The sequence below is a fragment of the Panicum virgatum genome, chromosome 9N, assembly GCF_016808335.1.
Source record: "Panicum virgatum strain AP13 chromosome 9N, P.virgatum_v5, whole genome shotgun sequence".
In the NCBI taxonomy this organism is placed as follows: domain Eukaryota; kingdom Viridiplantae; phylum Streptophyta; class Magnoliopsida; order Poales; family Poaceae; genus Panicum; species Panicum virgatum.
The window spans coordinates 21881854-21895219 of record NC_053153.1 but is presented as its reverse complement, the minus strand read 5'-3'; the positions used below and the strand labels follow the sequence as shown (position 1 = coordinate 21895219).

Sequence of the window (13366 nt, the reverse complement as noted above, 5' to 3'; positions counted from 1 at the left end):
ACGCGGACGACACGCTGGCAGATAGCTCGGTGCCACAGGCCATGGCGCCGAGACGTTAAAGCTCGGCGCCACAGCCCATGGCGCCGACCCTAGGGTCCATTACCAGAAAACGTTTCGCTAGGAGTCTATTTGTGAATTTCTTTCACGGGAAGGGCCAAAAAGAAAAAAAAAAGCGGGCACAAAACGCACGACAGATGACCGGAGCGGGGAGCTGCTCGCGTTGGTGCGGTCGTCGCACGCGCGCGTTGAATCGCCCGCTAATATTATAACAGAAAACAAAGAGAGCTTGCGTGTTTCAAGCCGGTCACATGAATCAGTCGAAATCAAACGGTTTATTAGGCCAGCCGTTATTAAATAGCCGTCGCCTTAACTAGACTACACACACCTGCTAATCAAACGGGGGACATTGGATCCACTCGCCGAATACTTTATCCTATCTTATCCGAAAAGGCTGACGAGATCCCATACGCTCGATCGGGATGTGCCCGTGAGCCCCTGCTACGTGAGACTTGCATTCCTGTGTCAACGGGGTTTTAAGAAAAAATTTATAGCATTAAATTCTTTACCGTATCATCAATTTAAGAAAACGAAAGTAGTAAGTTTTATGGGAAAAAAAAGAGGAGTTTTATTCCATAAAACTTACCTAGCATAGTTGACTAATTTTAAATTTTAGTATGGTACTATAAAACGGTGCAACTAAGACTAGTCTAGCTGGTTAACCATTGCTCAATAGCGTGTGACGGCCTGATGGGTATAACATCGTTGCGGCATTCTCATTGGGTGCGGCGCGTGTGATCGCAGAGAGAGCGGTGTGGTTGGATGGGAGCATGGGACATTGGGACGATTCCTGGAGCTTGGCATCCTGGCCCGGCGTCGGATCCAGCTGCTTGAGCAGGCGTAAGCCAGTGCGTAACTGAATGCTTATCCTTTTCCCATCCCATCTTATCGTCAAAAGCCTAAAGATTCCGTACGAGACAGTGATGTCATGCAATGCGCCGGGAACCCGGCTCATCTCCCATACGTCTACAGTATTATCCAATGCATGATCAACGGCAGAACGCACACGTCCCCCGGCCGTCACGTCACGCCCTCAGGAAGTCCGGATAACGCTGGCTGGGAAAACGCCCTCCCGATTCCGATTCGTCCCTTGTACTGGGCCGCTTCTCTTGCTGATTCATGGGCCCGGATTCTTCGCCTGCCCGGCGGCGCTGGCAGGGCCAGCCTGCCCGCTTGCGTTTGCTCTCCCTCGTGCGCGCTCGTGCGGACTGGGCGCCCGCGCCGGGTGGGCCCGGGCGCGGCTTAAACGGCGCACGTGGATCCTCTGGCCGCCGCTAACGTGGCCATAAATAGTGGGGAAGCACACAAGTGTCGATCCACCAAGGCAGGGAGTGACGGGAGCGCGAGCGAGTGATAGGAGCGATCGCTCGCTCTTGATCTCGCGTGGTGTAGAGGCTGCTTAGTTTGGGTGTTTTTCATGCTTCGGAGCAGTGGAGCGGCCATGGCGGGTGCTGGCAGAAGCCGCCGTCGTCGTGAGTCGCCTCCGGCGACGGCGAGGCTACCGCTGCTGCTGGTGGCGGTGGCGGCGGCCCTGGCCGGCGTCGTGGCGGAGAGCAAGGTGGTGCACGTGGAGGAGCCGCACCGGCGGAGCATGCTGGCCAATGGCCTCGGCTCCGCCCCTCCCATGGGGTGGGTGTTGACGCAAATCTCGGTCAACACACGAACGCACTAGATCGTGCAGCGCGAGAAAGAGCTCGATGCAGCTCTCTCTCTGCGTGGAGCGGTCAGACCGGTCTAATGGACCGGTCAGACCGGTCGCCGGTGAGAATCGGCGACGGCCGACGAACGCGAACCCGGGAGGGACCCCGTCAGGGTAAGCGCACGTAGGGTTGTTCTAGGATCGGCATGCCACCTAGAACGCCTTCAAACGTCGCGGAGACGAAGGAAGAACAACAGAGGGGGTTGGAAAAGCTAGGGTTTGGAGAAGAGGATAAAAAGTAGAATTTATATTGATTTTGTTCGATTGTATACTCTAATCGGCCGTGACCCTTTATATTTATAGGGTGGGGTGGACTTATCCCGCAAGAAATCCTGTTTACATATCTAAATCTATAAAAATCTCTAGTTGTACTCGGACTCTACCTGGACCGGTCAGACCGGTCGGACCTACCGGTCGGACCGGTCAGACCGCTCGGTCATACCGGTCAGACCGGTTTGTGCCAATTTTGGCTGTCAACATATGCCCTCCTGTTTTTTGGTAAAGCTTGCTTACCAAAAAACATTCTTCTGAGCCAAAATTGTCTAAGAGCGATGATTAACACTACATCGGCCATGTTTTGCTCAAGTCAATGTTGAAACAACTTGTTTGGGCCGCCACACCTTCTTCATTGTCGCTGACGTCTTCGGCACGGTCTCCACTTGTTGTCCCATTGCCTCCTTCTTGCGCATACGTTGCAGCCTTCGCTTCTTTGTATGAGACAAACCTGAGAGACACCACTTCGGCTGTAAATACTTTGAATCTTGCTCCTTGCTCTTCCCATTCTCTTTGCTGCAATCAACATTTTGCTTGACTGGATTATTGCTAGCAACAATCGGTCTTTGTAATAATGCATGATTTGGATACATATGAGGATATTGAATATAATATGATTGCATATGCATCCTACTATAATCCATAGGTGTATAAAAGTAAGGATACCAACAATACCATGGAGCAATCGGTCCACTAGATGAAGTATAATTACTTTGACTCGATTGCTCTTAATGTCTTGACGATGATCCCTTATCCTTGACTTCGCTTGGTGGCCCCTTCTGTCTCTGAGCACTCCCTTCCTTCTCATATTTGGCCAAGAGTTCTTTAAAACTCGGCATTTTCTTAATTTTGGAAGAGTTCCCAGATTTACTGGGCGCACCGGTCAGACCGGTCCCATGACCGGTCAGACTGGTCGAACCGGTCAGACCGGTCGAACCGGTCAGACCGCCGCTGTGGCCGGTCGACTTGTTGTCGGCCTTCTTCTTGTCTTGCCCCCCGAGTGTTTTTGCACCTTGAGGGATCTCCTGTGTCAGCTTCTTTTCAAGTCTTTCATCACCAATAACTACATTCTTTCTCTTGGTTGATTCGGCTTGACTCGGCCGAACTAGCACTTTAGGATTATTCAATTCTAACATATGGACCGGGAAAGGAGTCTGATCAATTTGCATATTAGAAAGAACCAATCGTCCTTCATTAATGGCCGATTGAATTTGTCTACGTAACACATTGCAATCATTAGTAGCATGTGAGAAAGTATTATGAAATTTGCAATATGCTCGCCGCTTCAACTCTTCATGCGGCGGTAGAGTATGCGACATCTTGACATATCCAATCCTATATAACTCATCAAATATTCTCTCGCACTTGGATACATCAAAAGTAAATTGTTCATCTTGCCGATTTTTCTGAATCGGCTTAAGAGCAGAACAAGTAAATGGTTTAGCTCGAGATGGCCAAGCAAACTCAGCAGCATACACATCATTAGACTCATCGTCCGAACAATTTGAATTGCATTCTAAAGTATGCACACTAGAACGATGATGTTTATGAGACTCTTGAGGCTCTTTGCTTCGGCTTTCTATAGCCAAAGCTCTTTGATGCACCTGAGTAACGGTAAAGAAATCATAGCCCTCTAATCTTTCTTTGATGTGAGTGCGCAAGCCATTAAAAGCCAAATCAGCTAGATCTTTTCTGCAATATTCACACTAAAGCATCGGTTTTTTGTATCGCTGAATCGTCTTATATAATCATTGACAGATTCATCACGCGATTGTCTAACCGATGTTAAGTGAGACAATTTAAGCTCATCATGCCCACAGAAAAGTGCTCATGGAACTTCTGCTCTAATTGTTCCCATGAACCAATAGAATTAGGTGCCAAAGATGAAAACCATGAGAAAGCGGTTCCAGTTAGAGATAAAGAAAATAAACGCACTTTCAACTCGTTTATTGAACCAGCTTCTCCTAATTGGGCAAGATACTGACTAATATGCTCAAATGTACTCCTAGTATCTTCCCCACTGAATTTAACAAACTCAGGCAACCTAAAACCAGCAGGGTATGCAACCGAATCAAACGAAGTAGGATACGACTTTTGGTATGTGCGGGTTTTGCTTCTAACATCCACTCCAAAACTTTCTCTAAGCAGATTAGCCAAATTATTCTTATAATCAGTAAGCATTTTATCAAAATTACTTGAAGAATTTGGCTGTGTGGATGTAGATACCTCTCGCTGGTTTGAAACAAACTGACCGGATGGACCGGTCGGACCGGTCGGTACGACCGGTCGAACTGGTTGGGGGGAACCGGTCTGACCGGGCTGATATACCGGTCTGACCGGTCTCTGCCGGTTTTGCCAACGCTGCACATATCGGTCGAACATCTCGTCGGAGATAGGACCGGGGTGTGGCACTGAATTCCTGGAGATTTCTGGTGGTGTGTACTGAACAATCTCGTTCGTTCGGCTATTGTTGGCCGAACCAGGAATACTCATAATAGGATCAGTGTATGCGGGTATAACAGTTTGACCTCTGAAATAATTTATCGGCATCCCATACTGAGGTTGACTCGTAGGAGATGCTGCCGATGGTTGAGGAACATAAAATTCAGAAGTAGAAACAGATGGAGGTTCATCGGCTGATTCTGGTTTCTTACCAGCCGATTCCCTTTCCTTAGAGCTAAGCCAATTAACCCAATAAACATCACGCTCAGCTAACAATTTCTGAATTTGTTCCATAGTAACACCAGAAGGTGGAGCAATTGCAGCAGGTGTTACCTCAGTAGATGCATCCGAGGAGGTAGAAGTGAAGTCGATCTCTTTGATCTTGGTGACTTTGCCGCATCGACCGACCTTGATGCTCGCAAGTGCCGCTTGTAGATCTTCTTCATCACGCTTCTTCTTGCGCTCCTCCAGCAGCAAACGAACGTCCTCCGGAAGATGCTCATATGAAGGGATGATATTCTCCTTGTCGATTTCTGTGTTGGAGCCCATCTTCTTTGGAGTAGATTAGATCGGTTCTATTAACCAAGATCTTTCTTCCCCAGCGGAGTCGCCAAAAAGTATGTTGACGCAAATCTCGGTCAACACACGAACGCACTAGATCGTGCGGCGCGAGAAAGAGCTCGATGCAGCTCTCTCTGCGTGGACCGGTCAGACCGGTCGCCGCTGAGAATCGGCGACGGCCGACGAACGCGAACCCGGGAGGGACCCCGTCAGGGTAAGCGCACGTAGGGTTGTTTTAGGATCGGCATGCCACCTAGAACTCCTTCAAACGTCGCGGAGACGAAGGAAGAACAGCAGAGGGGGTTGGAAAAGCTAGGGTTTGGAGATAAAAAGTAGAATTTGTATTGATTTTGTTCGATTGTATACTCTAATCGGCCGTGACCCTTTATATTTATAGGGTGGGGTGGATTTATCCCGCAAGAAATCCTGTTTACAGATCTAAATCTATAAAAATCTCTAGTTGTACTCGGACTCTACCTGGACCGGTCAGACCGGTCGGACCTACCGGTCAGACCGGTCGGCCCCTGCCGGACAGGCCACAGTGCATTGACCGGTCAGACCGCTTGGTCATACCGGTCAGACCGGTTGGTGCCAATTTTAGCTGTCAACAGTGGGTGACCTCTGATTTGAAGCACCGAGCACCATCTTTCTTCTTCCCCCGCTTTTGTTCCTCGCGTGATCTTTGGTGCGTTGTGCGAGCACCATCGATCCTCGCCCATGGCGTTGATCCCTGACAGTCTCTGATGCCTGACCTCAGGTGGAACAGCTGGAACCACTTCCAGTGCGACGGCAACGGCGAGGTTGTCATCAGGGAGACCGGTAATTCTTCAGTCTCCGATGCCTTGCCTGTCTGCTGAATTCAGAAGCTGATGAACTTGCTCCCTGTTTCTTTCTCTCTCTGAATTCTGATTGCCTCCCGTGTTCCCCATCATCAGCTGACGCGCTCGTGTCCACCGGGCTCTCGGCTACAAATACGTCAACATCGGTGCGCCACCTCACCCGCTCTCTAGTCTCTTCTTTTCGGCAGAAACGAAAAGAAAATAAAAGCTTGATTGGACCGGATTACCATCACCTTATTGCGCTCGTAAAATTTTTGAAATGAAATATTTGCACATTTAAAATATTAAATATAAACTAATCACAAAATTAATTATAAAATTCGTCCGTAAACTATGAGACGAATTTATTAATATTAATTAATTCATTATTAGCACATGTATAATGTAGCAATTTAGTGTCTAATTATAGTCTAATTAGATTTATTAGATTCGGCTCGCAATTTACAAACAAATTATGCAATTCGTTTATATTTTGTTTAGATTTAATAATATTCTTTTTCGATGTGATAGTTTTGAAATTTTGAATTTTGCAACTAAACAAGGTCCATGTGTTCTTTTATTGTCAGATGACTGCTGGGCCGAGCCAAAACGTGATGCCATGGTACGCACAAATGATTCACCGATGTCTGAATTCTGAACTGAGTGAGATTGGTGCCGAGAGGCGAGAGCTCACCATTTACCCGAGGGTGGTAACTGGTAAGTAGTATAGCTGACGAGCTTGCCCTGCGCCTGCGCCGGGCGTCGCAGGGCAACCTGGTGGCCAACAAGAGGACGTTCCCGCACGGGATCAAGGCGCTGGCGGACTACGTCCACCGCAAGGGGCTCAAGCTCGGGATCTACTCCGACGCCGGGTGAGAAGCGACGATCCTCTCCTCTGTCTCTGGTCGACGAGCAACCACTTATCTCCCGTGCTGACGATTCCTCTGCAGGTTCCAGACCTGCGCCAAGGCCCAGCCCGGCTCCCTCGGCCACGAGGAGCAGGACGCCAAGACCTTCGCCGCATGGGTGAGTGAACACCGCCATCTGTTACTCCTACTTCTCAATGGAGGATGATCGATCATGAGCCATTGGTTCTGCTCCTCGCAGGGAGTCGACTACCTCAAGTACGACAACTGCAACAACGGCGACCTCAAGCCGCTGGAGAGGTGCGTGGCACGATCAGACACTGCCCTGTCCTGGGACTCGTGACCATCAGAGCCTTTCCCTGCGAATTTATCTGAAGGATTTTTGGCACGTGGACAGGTACCCCGAGATGAGCAAGGCCCTGATGAAGGCGGGCCGGCCGATCTACTTCTCGCTGTGCGAATGGTACGGCAATCTGGCTCCGAATCTCCGACCGCCGCAACCGGTTTCGTGACGAGTGACTTACTGAGGTTTTTGCTGCCGGTGATCGGCCGACTCGTCGTTCAGGGGCGACATGCACCCGGCGCGGTGGGGCGCGGCCTACGGCAACAGCTGGAGGACCACCAACGACATCGCCGACACCTGGGAAAGGTAGGGCAGCGTTCGTGTTCATCTCCCTGGCCGTCCCGTCGGCGGCGGATTTTGTTTGTTGAGAGGCTGTTCTTGTTGCTGCATGCGTTTCATTTCAGCATGATCGCAACGGCGGACCAGAACGAGGTGTGGGCGGAGTACGCGCGCCCCGGCGGCTGGAACGGTCGGCCCGGCTTCTCCTTGTCCAGCCTCGCTTTCGGATAGTACTAGCTAGGACAACAAGTTTTCATGGATGAACTGGTCGTCTTCTTCGTTACTGCTGCAGATCCGGACATGCTGGAGGTGGGCAACGGGGGGATGACGAACAGCGAGTACGTCGTGCACTTCAGCCTCTGGGCCATCTCCAAGGTGACAGCCGGCAGTTTCTTTCCTCCCTGCGTTCTGCATTCTGCTGCAGGGAATAGGCATTTTATTCTCTGAGAAATCTGAACCCCTGCTCGTCTCCTCATCGCTACGCGGCGATGCGTGTAGGCGCCGCTCATCATCGGCTGCGACGTGAGGCACATGTCGCAGGAGACGTACGACATCCTGGCCAACAAGGAGGTGATCGCCGTCAACCAAGGTGAGCGCTGATGAGCGGTGGTCGTGGCATTCCCAGCTTTCGTGCTCGAGTTCGGTTAGTTTACTGACGGGAGCCACTGATTGGGCACGCAGATCCGCTCGGCGTGCAGGGGAAGAAGGTGAGGATGGAGGGGAGCAACGAGATCTGGGCGGCGCCGCTGTCGGACTACCGGACGGCGGTGGTGCTGCTGAACCGGCACGCGACGGACGGGGCCACCATCACCGCGCACTGGGACGACGTCGGCCTCCCCGCCGGCACGGCCGTCGCGGCCAGGGACCTGTGGCTGGTACGTAATAAAAGAAACGCCCTGCGCGCGCCGCCGCACCGCTCGTCGCGCCGCGCGGCCGCGGATTGACATTCTTTGCTTGTCTGTTGTCGGTGGCAGCACAAGACGCTGGACGCGTTCACGGACAGGATGGCGCTCGACGTCGCGCCGCGGTCGTGCAGGATGTTGGTGCTCAGGCCCAGGCTCCCCATGAAAGCATAGCGCGGCGGCGCCGGGGCCGCGTGGACGACCGACGGACCACGCTGATGGCGGCGTCGGAGTGGTGTGGGTCGCGGGTGGTATTGGGCGATTTGCGTGTACTTTCTACTTTGCACTAACGGCTAGAGTTTGCCATATTTTACTTGGCATATCTTATATTTTGCCAATTTCTAAAAAGATATACCAAGTAAAAAAAGAACTTATCTCCAACAGTTTGACATAATTCACTTGCCAAATCCATATCTAACTTACATCAGGAACCCTGACAGAGAAACAAAATTATATTTATGCCCTTCCACCTCTTGAAAACTTAAATCAGGAACCCTTCTCTGTTATTTATTTCTTTTTTCACCCTCCCACCTGACTAGAAACCACGATGCCAACCGCGCGCCGCGCGCGTATATTTACGCCCTGGAGGCTGGTTTTTTCCAAGTTGCCAAAAATTGCCAAGTCTTTTGCCAAACTGTTGGAGGAGTATTTTAAATATTTTTGCCAAAAATCAAAGATGGCAACTCGATTTGCCAAACTGCTGGAGATGCTCTAAGAAGGATTGGGGATTTAAGAAGCGTTTCTTCTATGATTAGTTTTTCAGGAATACATTATTTCTGTACTGTAGGTGCCCGTGGGCCTTTGCCACAGGCTATCGACGGTAAGCGAAAGGAGCTGCCCAGTCCAGGCCGAGAACTCCCGATTTGTCGGCCCATGGGCTGTAGTGGCAAAGCCGAGAATTCTCTCTCTCGAAAAAAAACTCAACACTGCGCCGGCGGCCGGGGCGGACACCCGGTCTCCTCAACAACTTAGAACCTGCGTGCATTTCGGACGCAAGAAAAACTTTAGGGATTACGCTGATTCACGTGGATTTCCTGCAAAATTTCACATTAAGTAGTGAGATCCATCCATGCGGTTAGATTGTTAAATCGCACGGCGTCGTCGTGTGCGATGCGAGCAAACAGGATGAGCTGGAGCTATTTTGGAGGACCTAAACAGTTTCGGCTTCTCTATTTTTCATTAAAAAAACGGCTTCTTATGCAGAACCTTCAGGCTGCAGCTCGCGCCAAGTGTCCAGCCTGCCAACCACTGCTTGCTTGTGAGAAAACAAAGGCCGCTCGTAGTCGTAGCAAACGCCGTCGTCGTCAGCCGTCGCTCTGTCAACCACCGCTCGACTCGATCGAGTATCGACAACGGACAACACGCAGGCAATCGGGCAAGATTGTCCTGTTCTGAGTTTTGCTTTCAGAGAGAGAGAGAGAAAAAAGAAGGATCCCAGTTAGCATGAACATTTTGGTCAGAACTGGGTACGTGCTCTGCTCTTTGTGCTCTGCTCCCCCGCCCAGCAAGCGGTGCCCGGCTCTGCTTTCCTATTTCTTCGTGGCGCCATCATCGCACACTGCTTCGAGGCTAAACAAATCAAAGGTACGGTCGCCAACTCGCCGTGCAGCTACCGCTATCATGCTCCTCGGAGCATCAAGGGGAGGTACGGTAGTTGCAGGCTTGCTGCAACCAGTTAGAAAAAGAAATAAATCCTCCGGGATCGAGTAGAAACATCCGTTCACGGATAAAGCAGCCCATCCACATACAGTCCATCACTATTCGCTAATCGACTACCAACTGTTCAATCACTATACGTCTATACCTGCTCACTGCCTCCAACCACTGCCGGCATGTCGCTGGAAACATCGTTTTGTGCCCCTATGCATGCACGCGATGATTGGATCTGGGCAGCTTGGGACCACCAGAGAGGCTGAGAGACGGCGTTCCACTGAAAACGCTCTCACGGCTAAAAGAGTTAAAACGACACGTCCTGAAACATAATTTTTTTTACTCCATCTTAATTTAAATTAGTCTAAATTTGATCAAATTTATAAAGATAAATATTAACATCTAACGCATCAAATAAGTAAATTATGAAAATATATTTCATAGTGGATCTAATTATTCTCATTTAACATTCAAAATATTGTTACTCTTTTGTATAAATTTAGTAAAACTTAGACCAATTTGATTTAGAATAAATTAAAATATCTTATATTTTAGGACCGGTGGAGTAGTTTGGGACAGACAGAGAAGTGATACAGTGTTGCACGTCAGAAAGTTATAGTGTTATTTCCCCCTTTTTGCTTTTTAGGCTCAACCCCATTTTCCCTTCTCTCGCGCTCTCCGGCCGACGCTACCCAGCCAGCGTTCCCTCGTCGCCGATCCGCATCGTTGCCGATGCCGACCATCGCGTGGAGCAAGCGCAGATGAAAGACCGTGTCATCCTCCGTTCCTTTGGCCATGGAGCGCATCAGTACTGACTCCTACGTGCTTGAAAGGAATAAAAAAAAAGCAGAAGACGCAGCTCCTACTACCAACCGGCGTCGTCGTCACTTGGCAACCACACTCCATGACGGAAGGCACACATGCAATCAGAAGTTGTTCTCTTGTGAGCATCTTAAGAAAATAAATGTGGCAGGAGATGTGAAGAATCCCACTGAGTAGAGAGCATTTTGGCCTATCCCAGCGGCAGAGCTCGAGAGGTCAGAAACAGAGAGCATGTTGCTCTGGAGCTCTGCTTCCCCATGTCTTCCAACCGAACAATGCCAAACAAATGCGAAGGTGATTAGCGCCTTGAATGGATAAGACATGGGGAATTAGCCGTGCCACATAGCGTCATGCCGTGCAGCCCGTTTGGAGATATATATATATATATATATATATATATATATATATATATATATATATATATATATATATATATATATATATATATATATATATGGGACGAGATGGATTTGTTTTTTTTTCTTTTTGAGTCCGCTTCGTTTCGGCGGGCAACAAGGCGCACGGGGCGCGTACGTGCAGTGCACGCAAGGCCAGCCGGTGACGGCGACGGCGAGCAGAGGATACCGGCGCCGCGCTCGAAACCGCTCGCGCGATCGGCGCCTCCCGGCACGTACGGGATCCAGCTCGTGCTCCCACTATGCGGCAGGCAGCTGCCGTCTGCCGGGCTGCTGCAGCACCACCACGGCGGGCGCGCGCGTCGCGTTCCTTTTCGATCGCTGGCGTCTCCGCTTCGCGCGCCGCGGCACGCGCCGACGCGTGCGAGTGCGGGAACCCCTGGGCCCCTGGCAGCTACGGCCCCGGCTGCAGCTGAGCAGCTGTGCTGCCCTGCCCTGGCAGCGGCGCCGGGCCCCCGTACGGGCAGCGGGATGGCCGCGGCGTCAGCAGCCAGAAAGCAAGTGGCGCGCGCGCATGTGTTGGTTGGGCGGGGCCGGCGCGCTGCCGCAGGTGCGGACGTGCGGTGCGCCCATGCCCTGGACCTGCTGCGAACTCATCCGGCCGGCCGGTGCTCTCCGTGGAGATCAAGGCACCCCTGCTTGAACTCGTAGTACACTGCAAAGTGCACGCGGATGCAGTGTTTTCCTGCCCAAGTCCAACACTCCGGCTACGGGTTCTCCGTCTGTCGTCATTCGTTGCTGCCTTGCCTTAATGCCTTGTGTAAATGTTTTTAACCTAGTATCATGCCGTCCGCACGAACTTCCATCCATTTTTTTTCGTAACATTTTCAAAACCGTAGTTAGTCTAATTCAGGCAAGTACTGAAGATCCGAAATGGCAAATGGATTCGCTCATCAAATATTCGATTGATGAATTAAATAATTTCCCACGATATTCTACTTAAGGGAGTGATGCGAACGACCGAAAGCAGGTCTCTTCGGTAGTGCTGAAATTTCAGCAGATTTTATACCACTTTTCGCGGATTTGTTATCAGGTAAGCGTGGTCGCCGTATCTAGCTTACTCGTGCCTACAATCAGTTCGGTTTAATACTGGAAGGTGGGGCACCCTCCAATAGCTAAAGATAAACCTCATGATCACACAGGCTGGCAGAGGTCAAACACACAGTCCAAGTGCATCCACAAATCCACAAGCGATAGACATCATCAGTAATGTTCTACCTTTTCATTTTATTGAGCGACACGATAAGCATCGAGTTGATTACTACACACCACCACATCGCTCTCACCATGGGGGCAAAAAAACAAGGTCGCCGTCGAGTTTTTCCCATCAGTACGTACCACAACGCTTTCAAGAAACAGAAGAAGAAAAAAACACCCAATCCAAAGGCCTTCTTATTATCTGATGAACATTTGCGGCCAGCCGGCGATGGGACTCCCACGACCGCACAACGTAACCAAGTCAACAATGCGCTGTGCCATTTTATCCTTGAATTGATGATGTTGCTGTTTGTTGGCCAACTCCATTTTTTCTGTTTTATCGCATATGCCCATTTCTTTTCGTTTCAGTCACATCCACTACAGGCTAGTAGCCACCACGCCCCATCATGCATGCAGCTAGCTAGCAGCTCGATACGGTTGCTCTGATTGTTAATGGAAGGATTAGAGGCCAAGCGATCAGGTGATCGCGTGACGACACCGTCCACTAACGCGACTCGCAGCGGCGGCGACCAGGCAGGGCCGCCGGGATCACCTCCCTGCCCACTAGCGAGCTCTAGCTGCACTGAAACCCCCCACCATTGAGCCACCGGTAACGCCGGTCGTCCGAGAGCTCTGAATTGAATCCCTCTGAAGGTTGCCGCCTGAGAGTCTGAACGCTCTCCATGGATTTCCGGCTCTCGAGGAGCAGCAGATCGGATCCATAGCCGGAGTGGGGGACAGGATGGTCCATAGCCGGAGTGGGGGACAGGATGGTCTTTGTCTCTGTATCGTGCGTCAACGTCCGGCTTTGCATGCCCATCCTCGGCGCGGCATGCGTCCACTCGCTCGCGGTCTCGCACGGCCGCCATGGTCATCGAGCATTGCCAGTGGTGGTATACCTTTTTTTATTTATTTTTATCGTCAAAGCATTAGGCAGGGGGATCAACAAACATAATCGCTTGAAAAGAGGTTAAAATTTGTTTGTAATTTTGTTTGTAATATGGAGGTCGGTACACGGTACACCATCCGGTATGCGGTGTG

General features: G+C 50.6%; 1 pseudogene; it reads left to right on the top strand.

Moving 5' to 3' along the window:
- Positions 1–1373: 1373 nt before the first annotated feature.
- LOC120692592 lies at positions 1374–8462 on the top strand (annotated as a pseudogene).
- The last annotated feature ends 4904 nt before the right edge of the window (positions 8463–13366 follow it).